Genomic DNA, 25839 nt, shown 5'->3' on the forward strand with positions numbered 1-25839 from the left:
GTCCTCTGAGATTTACCACAGTGTGGAACATCTTATATTTTGTAATAATTCTTTGCACTGTAGCCACTGGAACTTGAAAACAATGTGCAGCCGCAGCTCCTTTGTTTAAGCCAGGATTGTTCACAAACCAACTGCAGAGAGCTGCTGTTTTTCACCTGTTAAGTTGATTAAAACAGCTGTCCCAATTAATCAGGGTAATTAGGATGCTTTAGAACAGCTTGGACTATTTGGAATTGTATAGAACTTTGGATTTTCCCACAGACTGTGACAGTTTGTGTAGGTTATGAATAATTTTGGACTGGGCACTCAAATGTAAATAAAAGCTGAGAAATGTTTTTTCCACAATAATGACTCTTGTACATCATCTTATTACCTTTTGGGAGACACTTATGTCATTTCTCGTCAAAAAATGACTTGCTGGTTGAATAAAAGTAACTTTAAGTCAAAATTTGCCAGGGGTATGAATAATTATGGGCAGCACTGTAATTGTTTATATTATCAGTTTATTTTGACCTCGGGTTCACTTTAATGAGCAAATGACGCAGACACATACAGTGATGGGAAAAACTATTTGCCCCCTTCCTGAGTGGGCCACAATTCCTCCAGAGCGCTGTAAAAGACTTGTTGCAAGTTATCGCAAACGCTTCTTTGCAGTTATTGCTGCTAGTGGTGGCCCAACCAGTTATTAGGTTCAGGGGCATTCACTTTTTCACACAGGGCCATGTAGATTTGGAGTTTTTTTCTCACTAAATAATAAAAACCATCATTTTTTAAAACTGCAATTTGTGTTCAATTATGTTATCTTTGACTAATAGTTAACAGTTTTTGATGAGCAGAAACATTTAAGTGTGACAAACATGCAAAAGAATAAGAAATCAGGAAGGGGGCAAATAGTTTTTCACATCACTGTAAGTTGTGCCAGCATACAAAGTCATGAGGTTGCAAAGGGAAGTCTGTACACAGGTTTCTAGCAAAGGGTGTGTGCCTAATGTTTTGTTTTGTTTTTTCCTAAAAACATTTTTGGGAAAAAATCACAAACGTTGAAAAAAAAAATTCCATCAGAACAGTCATTCCTAAAAAATCATGTCCCTTTTATGAAGCACTAGCTAACACCCCCCCCCCCCCCCCCAGGTCAATCAATCCGAATTCAGTCATTATTATCAGAGTTTGACAACCATGATTGGCTGCCTGTCAGCCTGGAGCAGGGGCGGACTGACCATTAGGGCACTAGGGCACGGACCGAGGGCCCGTGGTCAGGGGGGGCCCCGTCAGACAACCCTGGGCAGGAGGGGAAGCAGCCAGTGAAAGGGAGCTATGGGAACAGCGGGGAAGGGGGGAAGTTCCCCCCCCCCCTTCCCTCACCTTGGGGCCTCCCTTTCTTGCTGTCCCCTCCGGAATACTGAAGTGTCGCACTGTCGTACAGCGGCTGACAGCGGGCGGAGACTTACCGCTGTTACAGCCGGCTGAGCCTGAGGGAGCTGTGATCTGTGCGCCGCAAGTCTGGTCTTGAGTAGACCAGACTTACGGCGCACAGATCACAGCTCCCTCCGATGGCTGGACAGCGGTAAGTCTCCGCCCGCTGTCAGCCGCTGTACGACAGTGCGACACTTCAGTATTCCGGAGGGGACAGCCAGGAAGGGGGGCCCCAAGGTGAGGGAAGGGGGGGGGGGAACTTCCCCCCTTCCCCACGCTCTGCACACCGCTCCCTTTCACTGGCTGCCTCCCCTACTGGAGACACCTGGCTACATATACTGGGGACACCTATACACCTAACTACATATACTGGAGACACCTATACACCTGGCTATACTGTGGGCAGCTATACACCTGGCTACATATACTGGGGACACCTATACACCTGGCTATACTGGGGGCAGCTATACACCTGGCTACATATACTGGGGACACCTATACACCTGGCTATACTGGGGGCAGCTATACACCTGGCTACATATACTGGGGACACCTATACACCTGGCTATACTGGGGGCAGCTATACACCTGGCTACATATACTGGGGACACCTATACACCTGGCTATACTGGGGGCAGCTATACACCTGGCTACATATACTGGGGATACCTATACACCTGGCTATACTGGGGGCAGCTATACACCTGGCTACATATACTGTGGACACCTATACACCTGGCTTTACTGGGGGCAGCTATACACCTGGCTACATATACTGGGGACACCTATACACCTGGCTATACTGGGGGCAGCTATACACCTGGCTACATATACTGGGGACACCTATACACCTAGCTACATATACTGGGGACACCTATACACCTGGCTACAAATATTGGGGACACCTACAAACCTGGCTACATATACTGGGGACACCTATAGACCTGGCTACATATACTGGGGACACCTATAGACCTGGCTATACTGGGAACATCTATCCACCTGGCTATATATACTGGGGACACCTATCCACCTGGCTACATATACTGGGGACACCTATAGACCTGGCTACATATATTGGGGACACCTATCCACCTGGCTACATATACTGGGGACACCTATAGACCTGGCTACATATATTGGGGACACCTATCCACCTGGCTACATATACTGGGGACACCCATAGACCTGGCTATACTGGGAACACCTATACACCTAGCTACATATACTGGGAACACCTATAGACCTGGCTATCTATACAGAAGACACCTATAGACCTGGCTACCTATTCTGGAGACACCTGTAAAACTGGCTACCTATACTGGGGGCACCCATAGACCTGGCTACCTATTCTGGGAACACCTATAATCCTGGCTACCTATTCTGGGGACACCTATAATCTTGGCTACCTATTCTGGGGACACCTATAGACCTGGCTACTTATACTGGGGACACCTATAGACCTGGATACCTGCACTGGGAAAACCTATAGACCTGATTACTTCCACTGGGAATACCTTTTGACTTGGTTACCTATACTGGGGGCACCCATTTTCTGGGAACTGTTGCCAGATTAACTATTTTTGGGGAACGGCTGCTGCCAGATTAAGTGTATTTTGCGAAACAGCTGTCAGATGATGTGTATTTTTGGGGAACCGCTACCAGATTGTGTATAATGGGGGAACCGCTGCTTCCAGATTATGTGTATTTTGGGGAACCACTGCTGCCAGATTACATGTATTTTTGGTAATCCGCTGCCAGATCACGCATATTTTGGGGAGCCGCTGCTAAATTATGTGTATTTGGGGAACCACTTCTGCCAGATTACGTCTATTTTGGGGGAACGACTGCCATATTATCTGTATTTTGGAGGAACCTCTGCCAAGTTGCATGGATTTTTGGTGAAATGCAGTCAGATTACATGTATTTTGGGGGAAAACACTACGGCAGAGTTCAAACTTCCCTGGCAGACCTTTTACACCACTGCTAAGGTCATGTATATCTTGCCCTACCTATGACCACGCCCGCATTATGTTGCGTGACCACACCCATTTTTCGGCGCGCCGCGCTACGCACGGCGCAGGTTTTTTTATCATTATAAAATATCTGTTGTCAGAAAATTATTATATCTTAGACTGTAAAAAAAGAACGTGAAAGATGGGAAACACTGGTATGGGGGGCCCCATAATCTCCTATTGCCCGGGGGCCCCATGAGTTGTCAGTCCGCCCCTGGCCTGGAGGTGTGACTTCAGCAGGCTGAGCAATCACTCTCCTCTTTCATGTCTGTGTCACTAAAACGGGGAGTGGTTTAGACTGACAGGTAATAAGCAAGCCTCTCCGGCTCCCTGAGGAGGCAATATGACTCTAGGAAATGATACAGCTGGTATTTTCCGTTTTAATGTGAAAAAACTATACTTTGTTTATGCATAATTATTTAAAAATAATGACCTATTAAATGCATATAAAAACTGCCTAAAGCAGGACTAAGTTCCCTTATTCTTTATGACTGGTGGCCTCTCTCCTCATATACGACACAATTAGCCATATTACTGCCTAGCCGCCTATTCTGTGCACACGCAAGCTGAAAGGAAGTTGGATGAGCGGGGGGAGACGACGTGATCACCTGTTATACTTGCTTTGCCTTCCAATACCCAAATTACACGGCTGTAATTATTTTGACAATATAATGAAAAGAAAATTGGATTTGGGCAGTGCAAGTTTATCTAATAATTCTATTTATTTCCAGACTTCACAGCATTGACAGTCACAAAGAGGCCTGTCCATTCCAACAGGGAAAATATTTGATTTTTTTCCCCCTCGTACCCAGCGTTATTTATTTTCAACAAGTTCCTATTATCAGAGTGGATATGATAGCTGAATAATAAAAAAGGAGGAATACAAAAAAAAAATCAAGAAATTCCGGTGTTTCAAGGCAGTAATTTTTTTTTTCCTCTCCCGCTCTCACTTTTGACATTTTCTTCCCCTGGGAAGACGAGATAAAAACGCCGTCAGAAACGGGTGACTTCTCTTGTCAAATGACAGATTCGATTCTCCATAGCAACGGCAAATCAAGGTGTTAGCCTGAATTAAAGGCTCGTTTAAAAGGTGATTCCATATTTATAAAAATGGGCTCAAATTAAACCAGCATTATGTAAAGGGACTTTCTGTTTTCTATTTTTTCTGCCTTCCATTCTTGTCTCTCGCTCTCTTTTCCTGTGTACATTGAGAAGTCGGTCTGAACAGAACAGAGCGTATTTACATTGAACAGGCAGCTTTAACATATTGTGCTAGCAGATGTACAAACAAGAAAGGTCGCAGGGGTTAGTGCAGTCTCCTGATTTACAGTACAAGAGCTGGTACACAGATGGACAGCGACTGGATGAGGGGGCACGGAATAGGGGGCACAGCGATAGGAAAAAGAAACAGGCGACAGATGAGGGCTGTCTTTCTTCAAAAATAAGGCAAACACTTTTGTTCCCCCCCAGAAAAACAATAAAAAGGGATTTTGTAAATAGTGAGGCGTAAGGAACTGAAATAACGTGAGAGAGGTTGGCACTTTTTTTAGGTTTGTTTCTCTGACTCGAGCAGACACTAGTTATTGAATGGCAGTCAACCAAGTCCTACAAGTACCACCACAACCAACTACTCATCTGCAGCAGTTGGTGGAGTGAGCATGGAAAACCTCAGGGCCCTTTCACACTGGCACAGTGTGGCAGATTGCGGCACTGCTACCGCAACCTATTGTAACCCTATAGGGAAGTTCATACTTTCCACGCTGCGGTACGCTGCGCCAGAAGTGCCAAATTTAACGCAGAACTATGTTACCGTGACATGTATGTGTGGAAGCGTATTTTTACAATATGCTTCCAAATGCCCGGAGAAGGAAGTGACCACAAGCGCACGACACTTCCTGCTTGGTTGGTGGCCAGACCGGGAACAGATGTACTAACATGGTGTTCCCTGAAGACCTTTTTTTGGCGGTGCAATGCGGCTGGTGCGCTGCACTACCGCCAGTTTGCAATGTGAAAGTAGCCTCAAGTGATTACTGATGTCCTGAAGGAATTCCCAGTCTTACTGCAGAATCAAAACAGGACTTGAAGATTATCTCTTTAAACGTAAGCAGTGGTGCTTTTAGGTAAAATTAGACCCTGTGCCTTACATTTGCATACTGTACTGACAGTTAACTTGTGACCTCTACAGTAACTAAGAGCATAAATTGTGGGTTCCTACTTCTAGGGTCAAACTTCTGGGCTCCCTATGGGCGCCCATTAAAAAGGATGCAGGATAGTGGTAGTAAAATATCAGTATATTTACCAGTATAATGTGCTACTTTATTTATTTAGTAAAACAAGACAAGGAAAATACAAAGTGCGCACTCAGTGGTGTGAGTGGGGTTAGGTGGCTGGCAAGCCGAGGAGTAACTTCTCCTGAATTGGTGGCTGATAAGCCCATACAGGGTTCCCAGCAGTATAGCTATGGGCCCTGGTGCATGTTTTGCATTGCCCCCATCCCCCCCCCCCCCCCAGCATGCTATATAATAACAATTGATGCGTCACACCAAAACCAATAAAGGACAGCCACAGTGTCAGAGGTGCAAGAAGGGGATGGGGAACAGCTTGTTAATAATTACTACTATTCAAAGCATCTATAGAAGTGATTATTACCAGCACAGGACCAATAAAGAGCTAATACCCTCTAGCCAAGGGCCCCGATGCGGTCGCTACCTCTGCACCCCCTATTGCTACGCCACTGAGCTTTGTCCCTCTCGCCAGGGACCAGGCATGTGGCTCTTTAAGGCTCCTGTGGGACTCTGTTGGGGGTCCTAGCGAAGCTGCTGCCTACTCTAACTGGGCGCACGCAGCTCTTGCACTCTGTGGGTGTGCTGCTGTCCAGTGAGCAGCAGGTGGTGATAGTGGCTGCAGAGTGCTGAGCGTTATTCCTCAGTGCTGCAATGCGACTTAGCATCTTCTAGGGACCTGCTCAGTGCTAGGAGTAAGGCTGGTTTCAGACCAGCTAGGACACGCATATGGGGCCCTTCGGGGATTACCACGTTAGCACATGGTAATCCCTGTCTGGCAACTGGCCAAAATGGAAGTGACTCTCACTTCCTGTGGCCAAAGCGATCACATGCGCGTAAGCGTATTGCAAAAATATGCTTCCGCGCATGGGTGATGCAAATACTTGCGGCAGACTATTTTAAAATATAAACCTCCCCATAGACTTACAGGACTTGCGGTTTGCCGCACGTCGGCACAGAACTGCAGGGTAATGTAGGTTTGCCCTAGCGTCTGGAAAGCGACAAAACGTCAATCCCATCGCATAACGGCATACAGTATTGGTATGAAAGTCCCCATAGACTTTAATTGCCCTGCATTGGAGTGCCGTACAAATTCTGCACCGTCCCAGTATGAAAGGCCCCTAAAGGAATGCTATGGGGTGTGAGTGGAAGTAAGACACATCTAGGATTGTGTTTGTAAAATTTATATTTTATTTTCAAAAAAAACTATTTGCAGCCAAGGCAAAAAAATTCAACATACTTACAGAAAAAAATACAAAATTGCAATGCCCAACATTTTGTAAGTTGCTAATAAACATAAATGTTGTATCATATGCATAAAAAATGGGAGACAAGAATCTGGCACTGAGATGTGATCACAAATTCTCCATCTCGTGCATTTTGCCACCATTTTTGTGGGATCACTCGTTTTAACAGTGCAATTTCACTTGCGTGTTTCAAAAGAATCATTAGTAGAAAAAGTAATAAAGAGAAAGTAAATCACTCAGTACCACGTTTAGTATTTATACCATTTTCTTGCAAACTCATTTTTACTGAATGTGAATTATTGAATAACATTGCTTATTTTTTACAATATTCAACAACAAATTATTTAGTCAGTGTTTGCCCATTGTACAATCGTTTCTCACCCCGATTTACATTTACAGGTTTGTTTGTTTTGTGTTCCGAAGTGAGCAGAAACAACACTTAGTCTCCCAGAATGCACTGGGGGGTAGAAAGCTTTGAGCCATTATGGCCTAAGCCAAGCATTCCTGGGAGAGCGGGGTTACGTACCAATATACGGTAACGTATAGAAATATAGGAAGTGTTTCTGATGCTGAAACCAGGATAATTATTAAAATTGGGCATCCTGAATAGTGTATTACATTGTACTATATGTTGTTAAGGTGCCTCTTTAATCTAGGTACACATGTGAAACTTCTATAACCCAAAACAATTTCTAAACAAGGGCTGTACAGATACACTCTTTGGCTTCTGATTGAGCAGCATGTACTGCTCTAAGCCTTGCTTAAAATACACGGGTCGATCCGGCGGCCGATTAGCCCGCTCGTCCGCGCAGGCGCGAGGATCGATTGCCGCTCGTCCCCACCGGCACTTCCTTATCAGCGCTCAATTCCCTACCATTGTCCGCCGGCAGGGATCGAGCGGCTTGATCGGGCCAGCTGAATATTATCAGCTGGCCGGATCAGCTGGTCGATACACAGCACAGAAACGTACCGTGTATCCCCTTAGACTCCTTAAAGTCTAAGGAGATGGGCGAATGAATAGGTGGCATCAAGTTGCGGGAACTCTGAGGTTTTATGCAGAATAAAACCCACATTAGGTAAGGCAATCTCTCCTATAGGAACACGGACAAGGAGGCTAGCAATGTTGAGGTAATTATACTTAATGGATGATTGTTTCAGCTGAGGAAAATCTAAAGTGTATACAATAGAATCCTAGTTATCCAGAACTCAACTAACTAGCAGTGTTAACCAATCAGCACAAATTGTCAGCAGTACTCACAGTGCTGAAGGCAAACTTTTTAGGCTGTTTGTGGGCTCTGCTGTGCTTAAAGGCTGGTTCCCATGGCTCCCCAAAAAGTTTAGTAATAATAATAAATTTCATTTACTGTATTTTAACATTTAATACAGAGTTCACGCATGTATATAGAGTGGGTGTAATACTATATAAGCTAGGCCTATTTTGTACATTGATTCTCAAGCAACCAGAAAGCACCATTGTCTGGCATTAGCCGATCCCGAATAACCGAGACTATACTGTACTTAGCTTTAGAACCTCAACACACAATACATGCACTCCAAGGAGTACTTACTTTGGGCTCAGAGGATTTTTTAAAAACAAGGCTGTGGAGTCGGTTTAGGAGTCGAGGAGTCTGAGGTTTCATAAACTGAAGAGTTGGAATCGGATGAATCTTGTACCCAGTAGAGTCGAGGAGTTGGAGTAATTTTGGTAATCTGGAGTCGGATGTTTCATAAACTGAGGAATCGGAGTCGTATGATTTTTGCACCAACTCTACAGCCCTGGTTTAAACTTGACGTTTAAACTTGACACAGTCAATCTATTATAACAAGCTTTGAGATTACACAAATAACTCATATTAAAAAAAAATCTGCATAAATATTTTAAGCAAATTAAAGCATAAAGAAATTGTGGAGTACTCTTAAATATGTGTGCAGAAGGCTTTCTTGAGATGAGGTTACCTAAAATAGGGGTACTTCACAAATACAGTCTTTTGTAAACAGTTGCATTCTATGATAATGTTGAGAAACACTGACTAAAAACACGCAGCACACTCTACAAATTCCTAATGGTCTCTTAGAGACAATACAATAACCCCCCCCCCCCCCTCCAACCCCCCTACCACCTCCTCCTTGAAGTTTCAATCCCACTCTGTTTATATATGTGACAACAGCATGTCAGTTCACAAAAGTTGAGAGAGTTATTTGACGGGGATGTGGAAAGTTTCAAACAACACCTTGTGAGGGGGCCGTCTAAATCCCCAAAGCAGGAGGCAGCTCCCTAAACACGAGATTACTGAAATGAAATGGAAGACTGGCCCAATATTGTTTAGCAGACATAACCTAGTTCCCAGAATCCTCCCTAGCTCTGCTAAACCATTACTAAACAAAAAAAAGCAACAAAAAAAAAGTGCACACACACACAATAAGGTGTTAGAATGCGCTACCCTGTCAGCTTCATCAAACAACTATTAAGGTACAGTTCACACATACTGGAAAACACACGCACTTTGCAATTTTCTGAAATTGCCACACATCTAATATATTAGAATGGTGTCACAATTTTTTGAGTTCTTAAACAATTTGCATTTTTCTACATTTTGAATTCAGGCGGCACCTGCTTTTTCTCATGTGCAACGTGCAATTCGTGTTCCCTTACAGGTCAATGGCAGCATATAAAAATCAAATTTTTGTTTGAAAAATCATTATAAAGAAATTAATTAATTAGATACATTTTTATGTAAATTATCTTTTTTTTAGTATTTACAGAAAAAAATCACTGAGGCTCCCTGCAAACTGCATGCAATTCCGATTCCAATTTTTAATCGTTTTTTACATCCAATTCTGATTTTTAATCGTTACTGCATGCTGCATTTTTTCCTCTGTTTTTCTGTTGATTGCATTCAAGGAAAATCGGAATTGCAAGTCGGAATCGCGAAACGGATTTGCAGTGTGCAGGGAGCCTGAAACAAACACACAATTTCCAACAAAAAAGACTGGAAAAATTGCAAATGGAAATATGTGGATGTGGGAAATCGCATGTAGAAAGCTCTATGACAAGTGTAAGTGGCACCTTTCTCATAACGGTACGAATAATTTTTCGGACCAGTAAACTACTGTTGATACCAAAACTAGTATTAGTAACTACTGTGGGTGACTTACGCCTGGGACCCACTTGCAACTTCAAAAAGCTCTCAAAAACACTAGCTCCTTCCTGGCCTTCCTCCAACTCAGTGATACACAAAGACTAGGAATGGAATATGCCAAGCTATAGGTCTGCCAGCAGCAAACTTCTATCGCATAAAGCCCAGTATGTTCTGACCTGAAGTCAGCTGGCCAGAAGGGATAGAGTTTGCTGCGGTGACCGCATCTGTGAATGCTAATGGCCAGCTGACTTCAGGTCAGAGGTCAATCTGGGCACTGTGGGACAGAAGTTCACAGCTTGTAAACCCATTGGGTGGCATACTTCATTCCTAACTGGGACATACCATCTCGACTGCTATTGTCATATCCTGCAGGAGCTTGTTCTTCTCCCTTACCACCACAGAACAGGTTGATGGGCAGAGAGGTAAGCAGTGTGTTTGTATGAAGACCTGTATGAAGACCTGTCAACTGACAGGTTCAGGAATACTGTATATTCTGGTGTACAAGACTACTTTTTAACCCCTTAAATTTTCTGAAAAGTCAGGTGTCGTCTTATACACCGGGTGTCATTGATGCCAGATGATACGTCCTATCCTGTTACTGCCTCTCAGATCTCGCTGCTGAGGACTGCAGTAAAGCGGTGCAGGTGCACATGAGCGAGATCTGAGAGGCAGAGAAGGAGGTAAATAGGATATAAGGGTGGGCCAGAAGGGTGAAAGAGGCGTATTTTATGGGCACAGCACAATCTATTCTTCCATACCGCTCTGATATTTGGTGTGCGTTGGAAGAGGGGTAGTCTTATACGGCGAGTATATCCCAAACTCTATATTTTAACTGGAAAAGTTGGGGGTCGTCTTATACGCCGGAAAATATGGTAACTGTTTCAGATGACAGTCACTAGCACTAGCCTTAGAAACAATGGCAGTGCTGAGATTCCTAGTTACAACCTTAAACTTCCGGTACCCGTTATTAAACACTTTATCCACCACTACAGTATATCCACATCCTCTGTGACTTTATCTAAGCCACGAGGACGTAGATATACATCTTGTAGCTGAAGCAAAGCTGTGCACAATTGGGAATTGCTCCTGTGCACACCTCCAGCACTTTCTGCTGCAGCACTAATTGATGACAGGGAATATATGTTCCCTGAGCCAATAAGATTGATTTTTATCATTAAAAATGCTTTTATTTTCTCATTTCATAGTGAAAAATACATATGGTAGCTATATTTCAGAACCATATATCTTCACCACAAACTGTGACAGGAACATAATCTAATTTGTGTGATAAACGGTAAAAAAAAAAGCCAAATGTGTGTTTTTTTTATCTACAGTAACGCTTTTTTTTTACTTTTAAACTGGAATTGGTAAAATTGAGAAATAGTTTTTTTTCTATTTTTTTCCTCTTTTTCCCATTAAAATGCATAGAAATCAAAATTATTTGAGGCAAAAAATGCCATACAATGAAAGCCTAGTTTGTCTTGAAAAAATACAATGTATATTTATTTTCGGTGTCATAAGCAGGGCTGCGGAGTCGGTACAAAAATCCACCGACTCCGATGCCTCACTTTAGGATTCCACAAACTCTGACTCCTCTAATTTGCATATTACAATTTTGTTGATTGTATGTAACATGAAATGCATCTCTTAACTGCCAACGCTTAGGGATTTTAAAATACAACTGAAGTGAGAAGGATATGGAGGATGCCATATTTATTCACTACTAGCTGATTTCCCGCCATTGCCCGGGTATGTATTTGGCTGGTGGCGGCTCCACCAACTTTTTCTAACCCTAACACACAATTACTCAATGACCAAGTTTGTGAGCTTTGTGGTCTTTGGCATCAATAATTTGCATTGAAATGAAAAAATCTGATGGGCGGTTTGTGGCTCCGCCCCTTTTCCAAATTTGAACCCCAGTCACCCAGTGACCAACTGTACCAGGTTTGAGGCCTGTGCCATTAACAGTGCAAGAATGGCAGCAATTAAATATTCCCTTGAAAAGCAATAGGTGAAGCTTTATTCACTTTTGTAGGCTCCACCCACTTTTCTGAATATTAATCCCAGTCACCCAGTGACCAACTGTGCAAAGTTGAAAAACCCTGCCATTAGCAGTGTAAGAATGGCTGCAGTTTACATTTTCCCAGTGAAATTTGTATTTGTCTCCACCCACTGATGACCCGGCGTTGCCCGGGTATGTATTTGACTGGTGTTGGTTCCGCCCACTTTTTCTAACCCTAACGCAAAAATACTCAATGACCAAGTTTGTGAGCTTTGGGGTCTTTAGCATCAATAATTTGTATATTCCCATAGAAATTAAACAAATCATATTGGCTGTTTGTGGCTGCGCCCCTCTCCAGCATTTGAACCCTGTCACTCAATGACCAACTATCGCAGATTTGAGGCATCTGCTTTTACCAGTATAAAAATGGCAGCAATTTAAATATTCCCCTTGAAAATCAACAGATGAATTGGTGGGCTCCACCCACTTTCCTGAATATTAATCTCAGTCACTCAGTGACCATCGGGGCAAAGTTTGGGAACCCTGCCATAAACAGTGTAAGAAGGGTTGCAGTTTATATTTTCTCAGTGAAATTTGTTTTGGCTCCGCCCACTTTTTGTAACCTGGACACACAGTCACTCAATGACCAAGTTTGTAAGCTTTGGGGTCCTTGGCATCAATAATTTGTATTTTCTCAAGAAATTAAACTGTTTGTGGCTCTGTCCCCTTTTCTGAATTTGAACCCCAATGACTAACTGTACCAGGTTTGAGGCTTGTGCCATTAACAGTGCAAGAATGGCAGCAATTTTAATATTCCCCTTGAAAATCAACAGGTGATTTTGATTGGCTTTTTTAGGCTCCACCCACTTTTCTGAATATTAATCCCAGTCACCCAGTATCCAGCTGTGCAAAGTTTGAGAACCCTGCCATTAACAGTGAAGAAGGGCTGCAGTTTACAATTTCCCAGAAAAATCTGTTTTTGACTCCACCCACTTTTTGTAACCTTGACACACAGTGACTACTCAATGACCAAGTTTGTGAGCTTTTGGGTTCCTGGCATCAAAATTGTGTGAATGGAAGCATTTTATCCAGAAAAGCAAATCTGATTGGCTGTTTGTGGCTCCGCCCCTTTAGTGAATTCGAACCCCAGTCACTTGATGAGCGACTGTAGCAGGTTTGAGGCTTCTGCCATTAAAGTGAACCTAAAGCCGATCAAAAAAAATGAGATTAACTCACCTGGGGCTTACCTCAGCCCCCTGCAGCCGATCGGTGCCCTCGCAGCTCCGCTCCGATGCCTCTGGACCCGCCGGCGTCGACTTCCGGTTTCGCCGTCACCGGCCGACAGGCATGGGAACGCGAGTGATTGTTCGCGTTCCCAGCCTGTATATCGCCCCCTATGCTGCTATTGCGGCCAGGAGGTCGCAATAGCTGCATAGGGGGCAATATACAGGCTGGGAACGCGAACAATCACTCGCGTTCCCATGCCTGTCGGCCGGTGACGGCCAAACCGGAAGTGTTCGCCGGCGAGTGAAGAGGCATCGGAGCGGAGCTGCGAGGGCACCGATCGGCTGCAGGGGGCTGAGGGAAGCCCCAGGTGAGTTAATCTTATTTTTTTTGATTGGCTTTAGGTTCACTTTAACAGTGTTAGAATGACAGCAGTTTCAATATTCCCCTTGAAATTTTGATTGGCTCTTGTAGGCTCCACCTACTTTTCCGAATATTAATCCTAGTCACCCAGTGGCCAATTGTGTCAAGTTTGGGAACCCTGCCATGTAAAAAATGAAGTTGTTGGTGTCGCCCACTTTTTCTAACCTTGACATACAGTCACTCAATTATCAAGTTTATCAGCTTTGGGATCCTTGGTATCAATACTTTGTATATTCCCATTGAAAAATAAACAAATCTGATTGGCTCACCCAGTGACCAACTGTACAAGGTTTGAGGCATCTGCTACTAACAGTATAAGAATGGCAGCAGCTTAAACAATACCAGTTGCCTGGAAGTCATGCTGATCAATCTGGCATTAGTAGCGTCTGACTCACACACCTGAAACAAGCATGCAGCTAATCTTGCCAGATTTTTGTCAGAAACATCAGATCAACATTTCAATGCCTATGGCTAAAAGTATTCGAGGAAGAGGAGCAGCAGGACTTTCAGGCAACTGGTATTGCTTAATAGGAAATAAATATATTAGCCTCCATGTCCTTCTCACTTGGGGTTCCCTTTAAGTGCTGAACACGGAGAGAATTCCACAAACGTTACAGTATGACCAGCAAAAACGAAATTCCCAGTGTAGAGGGAATTTCCGATTTGTACGATTTGGTCAAATATGGGTCCTGTGTCTTTAAAAGGTTTAAGATACTGGACTCTGAAACCAGAGATGAGTTCATATCAGAATGTTCCAGATTCTTGGCAAATCCTGAATTTCAGGCCACCAATATTTCCACTTGGAGTGGTCAGATTGCTTACAATCTTTTCCAAGGGGATCTGTTCATGTGGGCTGATGAGTATGCCAGACACAAGAATCTGAGACATAACCCTCACAGATTTCTGACTCGTGTTTTCTCGTAAGCTTGAAACTTGCATGCCAAGTTATTTCTATGAGTTTTTTCCTGCAGTGCATGATGCTGATCAGATTCGGTTATGCAACATTTCTGTGTCATTACCATATGTTAATGAATTGGTGCTTGCAGGCCAATCTGCTGATTCGGCTTGTCAGCCAAAAGATTCGTTGCCCATAGCAACCACAAATAAAGAGGTTATTGCTGTCAAGTCTGAAATGTGCAAAACCATTCCGTATGATAATCAGTTCAATGTTTCTCTTGCCACTTTAGCTTCTAAGCATATGCAAGAGAACCGCCTGGATACGTTTCTTGCATTTAAACAGACATGCAAAGTGGCTAAAAAGGGAAAAATTAAAAATTGCAAGCATCTAAATAAAACACTCCCTAATGATGTGTACAATGATGTTGCTCAGTCTCCGGGTTTTTTGCCCCAATCCAAAGCTTATGTGGATCCTATTATAGGTAGGATCGCACACTATATTAAAGCATTTAAAAAATCTGTTCTGGTTCCTGATCTCCACCCATATGGAGATTATCTAGATACTGTCTTGTTTGAACCTCCATTTGCCTCATGGGACACTGGGGCCTTGATGGAGGAATTTGATTTTGATTGGAAAGCCTTTTGCGATTTTTACATCGCAAAAAGCGAAGATGTCTTGAATGATTGTCTCGATTCTATGTACCTTTTGATTGATTCCGATGAATGTGACGAGGGTGATGTGGATCTGGTGATTTATGTGTGGCAGACGATTTTGATTGATTCCAATAAAGAGACATCGTTGTCGGATGATTGTTCCTGCCTTTCTGGGGTAAAGCATGTGAGTCTTGACATTGTGCGATCTGAAATGAATGGGTGTGCCACTGTGGTTGATTCCTGTGCGAATCCTGAAAGATTCTCTCCTGACTGTGTGCAGTTTGAATCTATGCGATCTAATGCCTGTTTCTCGGATGTTCCTGCAGATTGTGATCAGCATGAATGTGCCAGTTTTTTCAAGGATGTGTGGGACCCCTTGTCATTTAGAGACAGATCTTTAAGATCTTCCATCTGTGATCCTGCTATGGGGAAAATTCCTAAATTATGCAGCATCAAAAGTAAAATTAATATGTCTAATAAAGTTTTTCCTGATGTTGTCGCTATTTCTACTGCTAATGCGTCTTTGTCTCACCCTGTTCACACCTGTAAGGGCCCGTTGCCTGGTGACAGTTGCTCCAGTTTTTCTGTCCTGAACGCCTTACAGTCTGCCCCACAGATCACGGAGGTTTGCGCTATGGAAGCGTCAGTTTCACAACCTAAAGCGATTTTTGATTCGCAAGTTTTGCGTTCTGACTCCTTGGATTTGACATTGTTAGCCGAATCTAAGAGTGAGACAGCGCTTCGGTTTTGCGAATCTGATGCTGAAGCTTCTTTGCTTTGCCCAGAGAAGCTTTCTCTGAATCTGCCCTGTACCATGAATGAAAACATGATCTCCACTCGCACTGACATTTGTGAGTCCTTTTCTTGTTCTGAGGAAAATGCCGATTCTGCACCCTGTACTCTGGATGAGTTAATATGGCCTTGTTTAGAGTCTCCTGCAGTGTCCCTAGAGGCTCGTCTAGGTATTGCTACTATACTCACCTGTTTTTCTGCAGTTTTGGAGTTGCAAGCTAGTTTGACTGCTACGCAGAATTCTGGGTGCAGTAAGATTGAAGTTAGGGAGTCAGTGTGTGTTCCTGTACATTCCGCTCATGATGATGAAATTCAGTCTCAGTTTATGGTGGAACCTTCCCTGGGACATCTGCCCTGTCCACAAAATAAAGTTCCAGTTTTGCCCTGTAGCATGGATAGTTCAGAATCCTTCTTAGAAAACTTGGAAAATGATGTCCTGGAGACCTCCGAGTTCCTCCCAAAGGGTGCAGAACTTGTAGGAGATGTCTCCTGCCCACCAAGTCCTTCTGAGGTGTTTCCCACTTCAGTAGGCATTGCTGTTGTGCTGACAACCTTTGCAGCTCTGGTGGAGCTTCACTCATATGTAGTCAATGATAATATTATTGTCACAGAGATTTCTAGGTTTGAGTCCAAGCCTTCTTTTGAAAGTCCAGTGCTTGAGACCACTGCTCGTGATGATTCTCTGCCCGGTTCTGGTTTTGGTCTTGTCGTAACGGACTCTGAGGTTTGCAGTTCCTCGACGTGTCCTGAGGTTCCCCTTGAGCTAGTGTACCCCGATGTGTTCTGTGACCCAGAAAGCCAGCCTGCTCAGATGCTTCCTCGGTGGAAACCTGTTCTGATGTTGCCTGCCTGCCTGCATGCCCAGAGGTGGTCCCTGAAGGCCCTGGTCTTGATGCTTGTCCTGGTAATTCTGAATCCGGAATTGTCATTGGTTCCATAGGGGTTCTTGATAGTTCCCAGGGAAGGAGACAGGCGGCACCTTCATACTGTCCTTTACTGCTGACCCATACACACGTGGAACTTTCTCGGGGTTCCCATTGCATGGGCCCCGTATGTAAGTTTTGTTTTTATGCTATTTTTAAGCTGTTTTTACTATGAAAACTCTATATTAAACGGTTTACACTTACGTTTGTTTGTTTTTTATGATGTTTACTGATATCCATTCGTGAGAGGAATCATTGCTGAATTGGTGGATCCTGGACAGACTGTTGCTTCCTGATGTCCTACCAAAGCGTTGATACAACCTTATAATGTGGGTTGTCACCAGCTGGTAAGCCTCTTTCCTTTTTTGGGTATCCATGATTGCAGAGCTGTGCCGTGAACCCAATATTTATTGTGGTGGAGATTTGCCTGCTTTTATCCTTTGTTGAAGACTCGTCTTTTGTTTTTGGACTCTGCGCTGAGCATATATAATTTAAGCGTTTGTTATTTTCCTTATCTTCTCATTGTGTGATTTGCTGTGCCTTTGCTACTCTCGTGCTCTGCCTTGCTGTAGCCTTGTGTCACCTCTGGCAATCGCCTCTCTCGCGATTGCGTTCCTACTTCATATCTGCTGTTGTGTGTGCACCGTTGCGGGTTGGCGACTAGATTGGGGCACATACATGCATTCTATCCCTGTGCTCATTCTCTTTCGCAATCGCTTCTCTTGCGATTGCGTTCTCACTTGGTTTCTTCTGTTGTGTGTCCACCGTCGCAGGTTGGCGGCTAGATTGGTGGACATACATACGTTCCTCATCTGTGCTTATTCGGTCTTGTGTCGCTGTTAGCAACCGCCATCTCTTGCGATTGTCTTCTCACCTTATCTTCCTGGTTGTGTGTTCATCGTCGCAGGGTGGCGACTAGATTGGTGAACACACATACCCTCTGTCGCTTTGATCTCTCTCTTTCAGGGCTGTCTTGCCCTGCATTTCTTCCCTTCGTGCAATTCCTGTCTTGCGTCTGTGGCAGGGCAGAGGAGCTGTTCCTCTGCACTCCACAGCGCCACCTGCCAACAGGAATTTCCCTCTACAGGTGTGCTGGGTTCCCTCAAATTATACGTTTGTGGAGGATTTCCGCAGTGTCAGCGCACGTCTTGTGCGCTGATCACGGAGAGAATTCCACAAACGTTACAAGAAGGATATGGATTTTTCCTTTAAAAGGATACCTGAAGTGACATCAGAAGAATCAGAATCAGAATCTTTATTCTCGCCAAGCACGACTGGGTCGTGCCCGGAATTGGGCTTGGCACGTACAGGGGACTGATACAGATACAAAAAACAGATACAGGATGGAACATGCAGGAACCAAAAAACAAAAACAGATGCAGGGGAACACAGTGAAGCATTATTTACAAAGCGAAAATCAGAAATCAAAAATACACCCAAAAGAACAGGCAGAAAGTACTCTGGAGCTAGATCACCGTCCATGTGCAGTGTGCCTCAGTTCAGCGTGCTATAGTGTGGCTTGAATTTGTAGGGTGGGGTTGGGGGTGGGCAAATTCGTGAGAGAGAGTTCAGAAGGCTGACAGCAGAGGGAAAGAAACTGTTCTTATGTCTCGAGGTCTTGGTGAGGATGGACCGGAACCGGGGTCTTCGGCTCGAGGGAAGCTGACTAAAGAAGCGGTGGCCTGGGTGCGAGGGGTCGTTGGTGATCTTTAATGCTCTGGTGTTCAGCCTGGAGTGGTAGAGGAGGTCCAGAGTAGGAAGGGCTTTCCCGATGATCCTCTCTGCTGATCTGATGATCCTCTGCAGTTTGAGCCTGTCGCTGGCGGAGGAGCCGGCATACCAGACCAGGATGGAAGAGCGTAGGACAGATTCAATTGTAGCAGAGTAGAAGTTAGACAGAAGTTTTGGAGCCATACCAAACTTTTTTAGTTGGCGAAGAAAGAAAAGTCTGTTGGGCTTTCCTCTGTGTGGAGGCTGTGTTGGCTTTCCACCTCAGGTCATTGGAGGTGGTTGTGCCCAGAAGGCGGACGCAGGGAACTCTTTCCACTTCCTTGCCGTCAATACGCATTGGAGGTAGGGTGGGAGCACACCTCCTGAAGTCAATGATCATCTCCACAGTTTTCGCTGTGTTAAGGACCAATCCGTTCACTCTGCACCAGTGGCAGATACTGTCGACCTGGTGGCGGTACGCCTCCTCATCATTATTGGTGATGAGACCGACGATGGTTGTGTCGTCTGCAAATTTGATTACTTTTACAGAGTCTGATGAGGATCTGCAGTTGTTCGTGTACAGAGAGAACAGAAATGGCGACAGGACACAGCCTTGTGGGGCTCCTGTATTGGTGGTTCTAGGTAGTGAGGAGATAGTTCCTACCCTGACGACCTGAGATCTGTTGGTGAGGAAGTCTGTGATCCACCGGCGTAGGGACGGGTGGACACCTAGCGTGACGAGATTGTCTTGTAGTATTTTGGGGCTGATGGTATTGAATGCTGAGCTGAAGTCCAATAGGAGGACCCTGGCGTAGGAGTCTGGTCTATCCAGGTGATCATAGACGAGCTCCAAGCAGAGGTTGATGGCGTCATCGGTGGACCTGTTAGCTCTGTACGCGAACTGGTGTGGGTCCAGCAGTCCCTCTGTGGCGTACTTGAGGAGGGGGAGCACCATGCTTTCAAAAGCTTTCATAATCACGGACGTGAGTGCCACCGGTCTGAAGTTGTTGAGGTCGAGGATTCCCTGCTTTTTGGGGACAGGGATAATGGTGGACCTCTTGAAGCATGCTGGGACTTTGCCTTCCTGGAGGGACCTTGTGAAGATGGAAGAGAGTGTCGGAGTGAGCTGACGGGCGCAGGTTTTCAGGCAAGTTGGTGACACTCCGTCCGGACCTGAGGCTTTCCTCGCATTTAGCCTTAGCAAGTGTTTCAGTACATCAGCCTCCCTCACTGATGGTGGGGGTGAGTCTGGGCCTATGGAGTCAGTGGCCGGCGGCTGTACAGGTGGCTGTGGGAGACCTGCAGGAGCTGGATGGTTCTCGAATCTGGAATAGAAGTCGCTGAGACTCTCGGCGAGCTCAGTGCTGGGTGTAGCATGCTGTGGGGGGGGGGGGCGTATAGTTGGTGGCAGCCTTAAGCCCTTTCCACACCGCTCGTGCGTCATTTGAGGAGAGGTTGTGTTCCAGCTTTTCCGCGTAGCACTTCTTTGCGGACCTCAGTTCCCTGTTTAGGTCGTTTCTTGCCCTCTTGTAGTCCTCCTGGTTGCCGGACTTGTGTGCAGCTTCTTTGCTGCGTCGCAGTTGTCGTAGTTTTTTTGAAAACCACGGTTTATCATTTGGATATAGTTTGAAGGTTTTAGTTGGGATGCAGGAGTCCTCGCAGAAGCTAATGTACGAGGATACGTTGTCTGCCCACTCGTCCAGGTTAGGCGATTCCAGAGCCTTCCAATCTGTGCAGTCAAAGCAGGCCTGAAGTTGTAGTTTGGCCTCACTTGACCACACTTTGGAGGACTTGGTGACAGGTTTTGAGGTTTCCAGGCGCCTTTTGTACGTAGGTAACAGATGGATGATGCAGTGGTCAGATGACCCTAGCGCTGCCCACGGTGTCGCTTTGTATGCATCTTTCAAGACCGTGTAGCAATGGTCGAGGGTGTTGGCACTCCTGGTGGGGCAGGTGACGTGCTGATGGAAGCGAGGCTGCTCTTTGCGGAGGTTGGCCTTGTTGAAATCCCCTAAGATGATAAACAGCGAGTCCGGGAGGGCCGACTCCCACTGCGTGATGGTATCACTGAGATCACACAGGGAGGCATTCACCTCTGCGTCAGGAGGGATATACACACCGACGAGAACGTAGGAAGAGAATTCCCTGGGCGAGTAAGTTGGCCTGCAATTGATGAGGAGGAGTTCTAGATCTGGGGTGCATTTCTTGGCCAGGAAAGAGGCGTTTGAGCACCAGGCGGAGCTGACGTAGAAGCAGATGCCGCCCCCTTTCTTTTTCCCAGAGAGGGTGCTGTCGCGGTCCGCCCGGATGAGACTGAAACCTGGGAGCTGGAGAGCACTCTCAGGGATGTTGTCATTAAGCCACGTTTCGGTAAAGCAAAAGACTGGGGTGTTGTTACCAAGTTCCCTCTTGTCACTGAGGAGTCTCAGTTCATCCAGCTTGTTAGGGAGGAAGCGGACGTTAGCAAGGAGGACCGCAGGGATGGACGACCGCAGGCCTCTCCACTTCAGCCTCGCCCGGACACCTGATCGACAGCCTCTGCGCCGCTGGCCGGTGCGAGGCCAAGCCGCAGGAGCAGAGATTTCCCGGATGTGGCTCCAAACAGAGTTGGCCAGGAGTCTGTCCTCTTGGTGTCGGGCTGTGAAATGTTTCCATATGAGGAGTTGTGCTCTGGAGTAGGTGGTGCGAGGGGGGTGGGGTGGCATTGGAGGCATGAGTGGTAAGCCAACACAGTAAGCCAACACAGTGCAACCTGGAATTGTGCACTAACAGTCCCTAAGCAGTGTGACATAGATGTGAAGGATGTGAAAGGCATGTGCAATAACAAACCCTCAGCCGTATGACACAGATGTGAGAAGGCATGCGCAATAACAGTCCATCAGCCAAATGACACAGATGTGAAAGGCATGCGCAATAACAGTCCATCAGCCGTGTGACACAGATGTAAAGGGCATGGGCAATAACTGTCTATCAGCCGTGTGATACAGATGTAAAGGCATGCGCCAATAACAGTCCATCAGCCGTGTGACACAGATGTAAAGGGCAAGGGCAATAACTGTCTATCAGCCGTGTGATACGGATGTAAAGGCATGCGCCAATAATGAGATAGACATGTGTACGTACAGTGCCTAGCACACAAATAACTATGCTGTGTTCCTTGTTTTCTTTCTCTACCTGAAAGAGTTAAATATCAGGTATGTAAGTGGCTGACTCAGTCCTCACTCAGACAGGAAGTGACTACAGTGTGATCCTCACTGATAAGAAATTCCAACTATAAAACACTTTCCTAGCAGAAAATGGCTTCGGAGAGCAAGACAAAGGTAAAAAAGGGGAATTTCTTATTAGTGAGGGTCACACTGTAGCCACTTCCTGTCTGAGTCAGAACTGAGTCAGCCACTTACATACCTGATATTTAACACTTTCAGGCAGATAAAGAAAAAAAGGAACACAGCCTAGTTATTTGTGTGCTAGGCACTGTACATACATATGTCTATCTAATCATGTTACATGTCACTTCGGGTATCCTTTAAAATAATGCCAGTTGCCTGACTCTCCTGCTGATCCCATGTTTCTAATACCTTCATTCACAGCCCCTGAACAAGCATGCAGATCAGGTGCTCTGACTGAAGTCAGACTGGATTAGCTGCATGCTTGTTTCAGGTGTGTGATTCAGCCACTACTGCAGTCAAAGAGATCAGCAGGGCTGACAAGCAACTGGTATTATTTAAAAGGAAACATCCATACCCCTCTCAGTTTAGGTTTCCTTTTATCTATCTATTGATTTTTCGCTGTCTCCATTATTATATTTATATTATTTACTTTCTTTTTTTCTTCTTTCTGTTAAGTGAAGTTTGTCTCACTAGATTGGAAACAGCTGGTCTAGTGGCCTTCAGTTACTGGACCATTTAATATGTCAAAGAAAGTTACCCTATGGCACATGTCTGAATCGTCTTGACATTATGTTTTCTTAATTAATTATAAGTATTGGTTTGTAAGATGCATAGGTTTTATTAAATGCATTTTAATAAAAGAAAAGAAAACTGCAGCATAGCTGAAAAAAATACTTGTGACAGCAGAGAACAGATGTAAAGTTCAACAGATCAAGATCTGTCTGTATAGGAGCAGAGTAAACATTACCATTCACTTGAGGAACAAAACTTTAAAAAGTAGTTTTTTTTAACCTTAACCACTTCAGCTCCCTTGCTACGCATATCTACGCCCCTGTAAACGTCACTTAAGGCTCAGGGGAGTAAACATGCGTTTTGTTCACTTACCACCGCCGATCACGATTGTCGTGTGTCTCCCATTCGCATTTTCCGCAATCCTGTCCTTCCATGATCGGGGAATGGGTAACAGCTGTTACCAGCCCTCGATCACTGTGCCTGTGATGAATCAGAGCTTCCGTCAGCAGCGAAAGCTCTGATTAACTAAAAAAAAAAAAAAACATGTAAACACGGTGTATACACTTGGTTTGGTGTTCTATTTGGAACACAGAATTTAGTGTAGCACCATCTTGTAAAAATACACCCAAATGCACTTAGAAAATAAAACACATTTTTATTATTTTTTAACTACTTCCACCCCTACCCCATAGTTACCAAAATAAAACACTTGTTAAAAAAATAAGAAGAAAATTAAATCATTAAAGAAAAAAAAACTACATAAAAAGTTAACTTAGGGACTTTTTTAAATATGTATGTCATGAGGGTATATTACTGTTGATTTTGTAAATAAAGGCTTGTAACTATTAATTCTAATATTAACTAGTAATTATAATATGGAAAAAAACACTAAATGGAAAAAAAGACCCCTTTATTTCCAAATAAAATATTATCGCCATACATCTCTGCAGTCTGACATGCTAAGAACTGTGTAATATTGAAGCAGAGTCATATGAAATGCTTCTGGTATCAGGTTTCACATACCATTACAAATGTTTATATTGCACACAAGATACATTTCCTCTGCTCTCTACAGACAGTTCTTGGAGAGCTTTCTCTCTCTCTCTTACACACACGCACGCACGCACACACACACACACGATTAACAGATGTAGTGTGTGAGAATCTCCCTTCCCCATAGTTCACTCAGCATCTGTTTTGGCAAAACAGAAGTGTGAAAGGAATTAGATAACAGTAAACAAAGAGATAGGCATTCAAATGTCTTATCTCAATTGAAGAAAACATGTTAATCGATAGGGTTCCTTTAAAGCAGGGGTAGGGAACCTATGGCTCGGGAGCCAGATGTGGCTCTTTTGATGGATACATCTGGCTCACATACAAATCAGTAGGGGTCTATTCACTAATCTACACTACTCAAGCAACGCAGCTAAATGTGTCAGGGCAAGTATTTTCAAAGTAGGCACGCTACTGCTGTAGCATGCACTGCTAACTTACTTGTGCTCCCCTCCAAATGAACAGCTGCTTCAATTGTCCCACCCTGGACCCCATCAGGTCCAGTGACTTTGTAGGACGAGATCCCCGCACTTTGATTGGCCCAATAGGCTGCCTATCACTTGACAGGCAGCCTATTGGGCCAAAGTGTGGGGAACTCGTCCTACAAAGTGAATCAACCCCCAAGTCAGCTAGCTAATTGTACAAGCTGTTAGTCGGTATTTCTCCTGTCTGGCTCTCGGGGAAATTGCTGATGTTGCCGAAACCCAAGAGAAGCTGAAGACATGTCTGACACTTCTACTTCCCGGCGGATCAACTGTATACACATCACCATGGCAACAGGGACCTGAGCCATCTGCTGAGCATGCGCACTGTCCCAGTTTGAAACATATTGTATGGCTCTCATGGAAATATATTTTAAAATATATGGCGTTTATGGCTCTCTCAGCCAAAAAGGTTCCTGACCCCTGCTTTAAAGTAAACCTGAGATGAATGTAGCAATAGCATATATAGTAACCTGCGACTTCCTCCATTACCCAGTAGTCCACCTACTCCTTAAATGTCCTTCCAGTCCCCTCCGTTGGGTCGCTGTGGAGTCTGCGATCCAGCTGGGCTGCAAGCCTCTGTGCATGCGTTTTGCACAAGTAGAGTTACAGATGTAATAAATTGTGTATTTGCAGAATGCTCCCAGCCATGGTAGTACAACCAGGTGGTGCGCACAGCCTCTACCCCACATACTTTGTACTTTGTTCAAAATATGCAAATAATTATAAGTTGATGCAAAAATATGCAAATGTTACTGCAAATCTATGCAGCTTGAATATGGACCAGTGAAATGTGGAGTTTGGTACATGTAGAGTTTGGCAAGAAATGTAATAAACACAATATAAACATAGCTGCTACTGGTGTGTAGCTTTTGTAAAAAATAGCTGGAAGTCTAAGGGTTAAAATATTGTATATTGAGTGCCAACCTTTACACTGCTGTCAGGGGCATAACTACGAACAATGGGGCTCTTAGCAAATTTTTAATGGGGCCCCCAATGTTCATCAATACTTTTGGGCATCCTCACAACCTAGGGGTCCATTGGCTGCCCCATGGCATGCTAAATCTATATGCAAAATCAGCAGCGAACTGCATTTATTTCCCCACTAACCCCACCTGCTATTTGGGCATGCACCATGTCATTGTCCCTTCTACTCACTGCTTAGCAACAGTACACAATCAACTGCAGCCAAGGAACGCGTCTGCTTGAGGTCAGGGCTAGAACTGTCACCCTAGAGATCTAGTCCAAAACCCTTTATGCACCAGTGCATGTACGCAACTATACACTTTTATCTCATCATACTACATGCCACTTCCGGCATACTTTAAGGTATAACATCAATTGCAGAACTAGAGCTGGACAGCCTTGGATTGTGGCCAACAGCCTGTTATCCCTGTAATCACATGAAATTGGTAAACCAAGACAGAGGGAGGAATTTCTAACACCACGCAAGGGAAAGATGGATCTGCATCCTAAAGAGGACACTTTCATGGCAGAAATTTAGACTGCACTTGAAAACTTAGGCATGGGTCACATGACCTTGTTTTTTTGTAGTAAAATAAATTGTCTGTGCTTTACATATTTCTGCAGATGGGCACCTTTCTCTGTACACTAAAAACATATCCAGGAAAATTTGTATAGTTGCCCTTTATAAATTGATATAAGGTGCATTAAACGTTT

At 44.5% G+C, this 25839-nt stretch overlaps 1 protein-coding gene across 10 annotated transcripts in view; it reads right to left on the reverse strand.

The window, feature by feature from the left end:
* FOXP1 (forkhead box P1) overlaps positions 1-25839 on the reverse strand; it is a 1092253-nt gene that overhangs the window by 878449 nt on the left and 187965 nt on the right. Inside the window, exon 1 of one of the 10 annotated variants that reach the window (XM_068253980.1) lies at positions 8526-8547. The exons of the other annotated variants lie outside the window; for them this stretch is intronic. The gene's annotated coding sequence lies outside the window, so the exon portion shown is untranslated. Of the gene's footprint in view, positions 1-8525; positions 8548-25839 lie in introns of those variants that run through there. 10 annotated transcript variants of the gene reach the window in all.

Source organism: Hyperolius riggenbachi, chromosome 9 (genome assembly GCF_040937935.1).
Source record: "Hyperolius riggenbachi isolate aHypRig1 chromosome 9, aHypRig1.pri, whole genome shotgun sequence".
In the NCBI taxonomy this organism is placed as follows: domain Eukaryota; kingdom Metazoa; phylum Chordata; class Amphibia; order Anura; family Hyperoliidae; genus Hyperolius; species Hyperolius riggenbachi.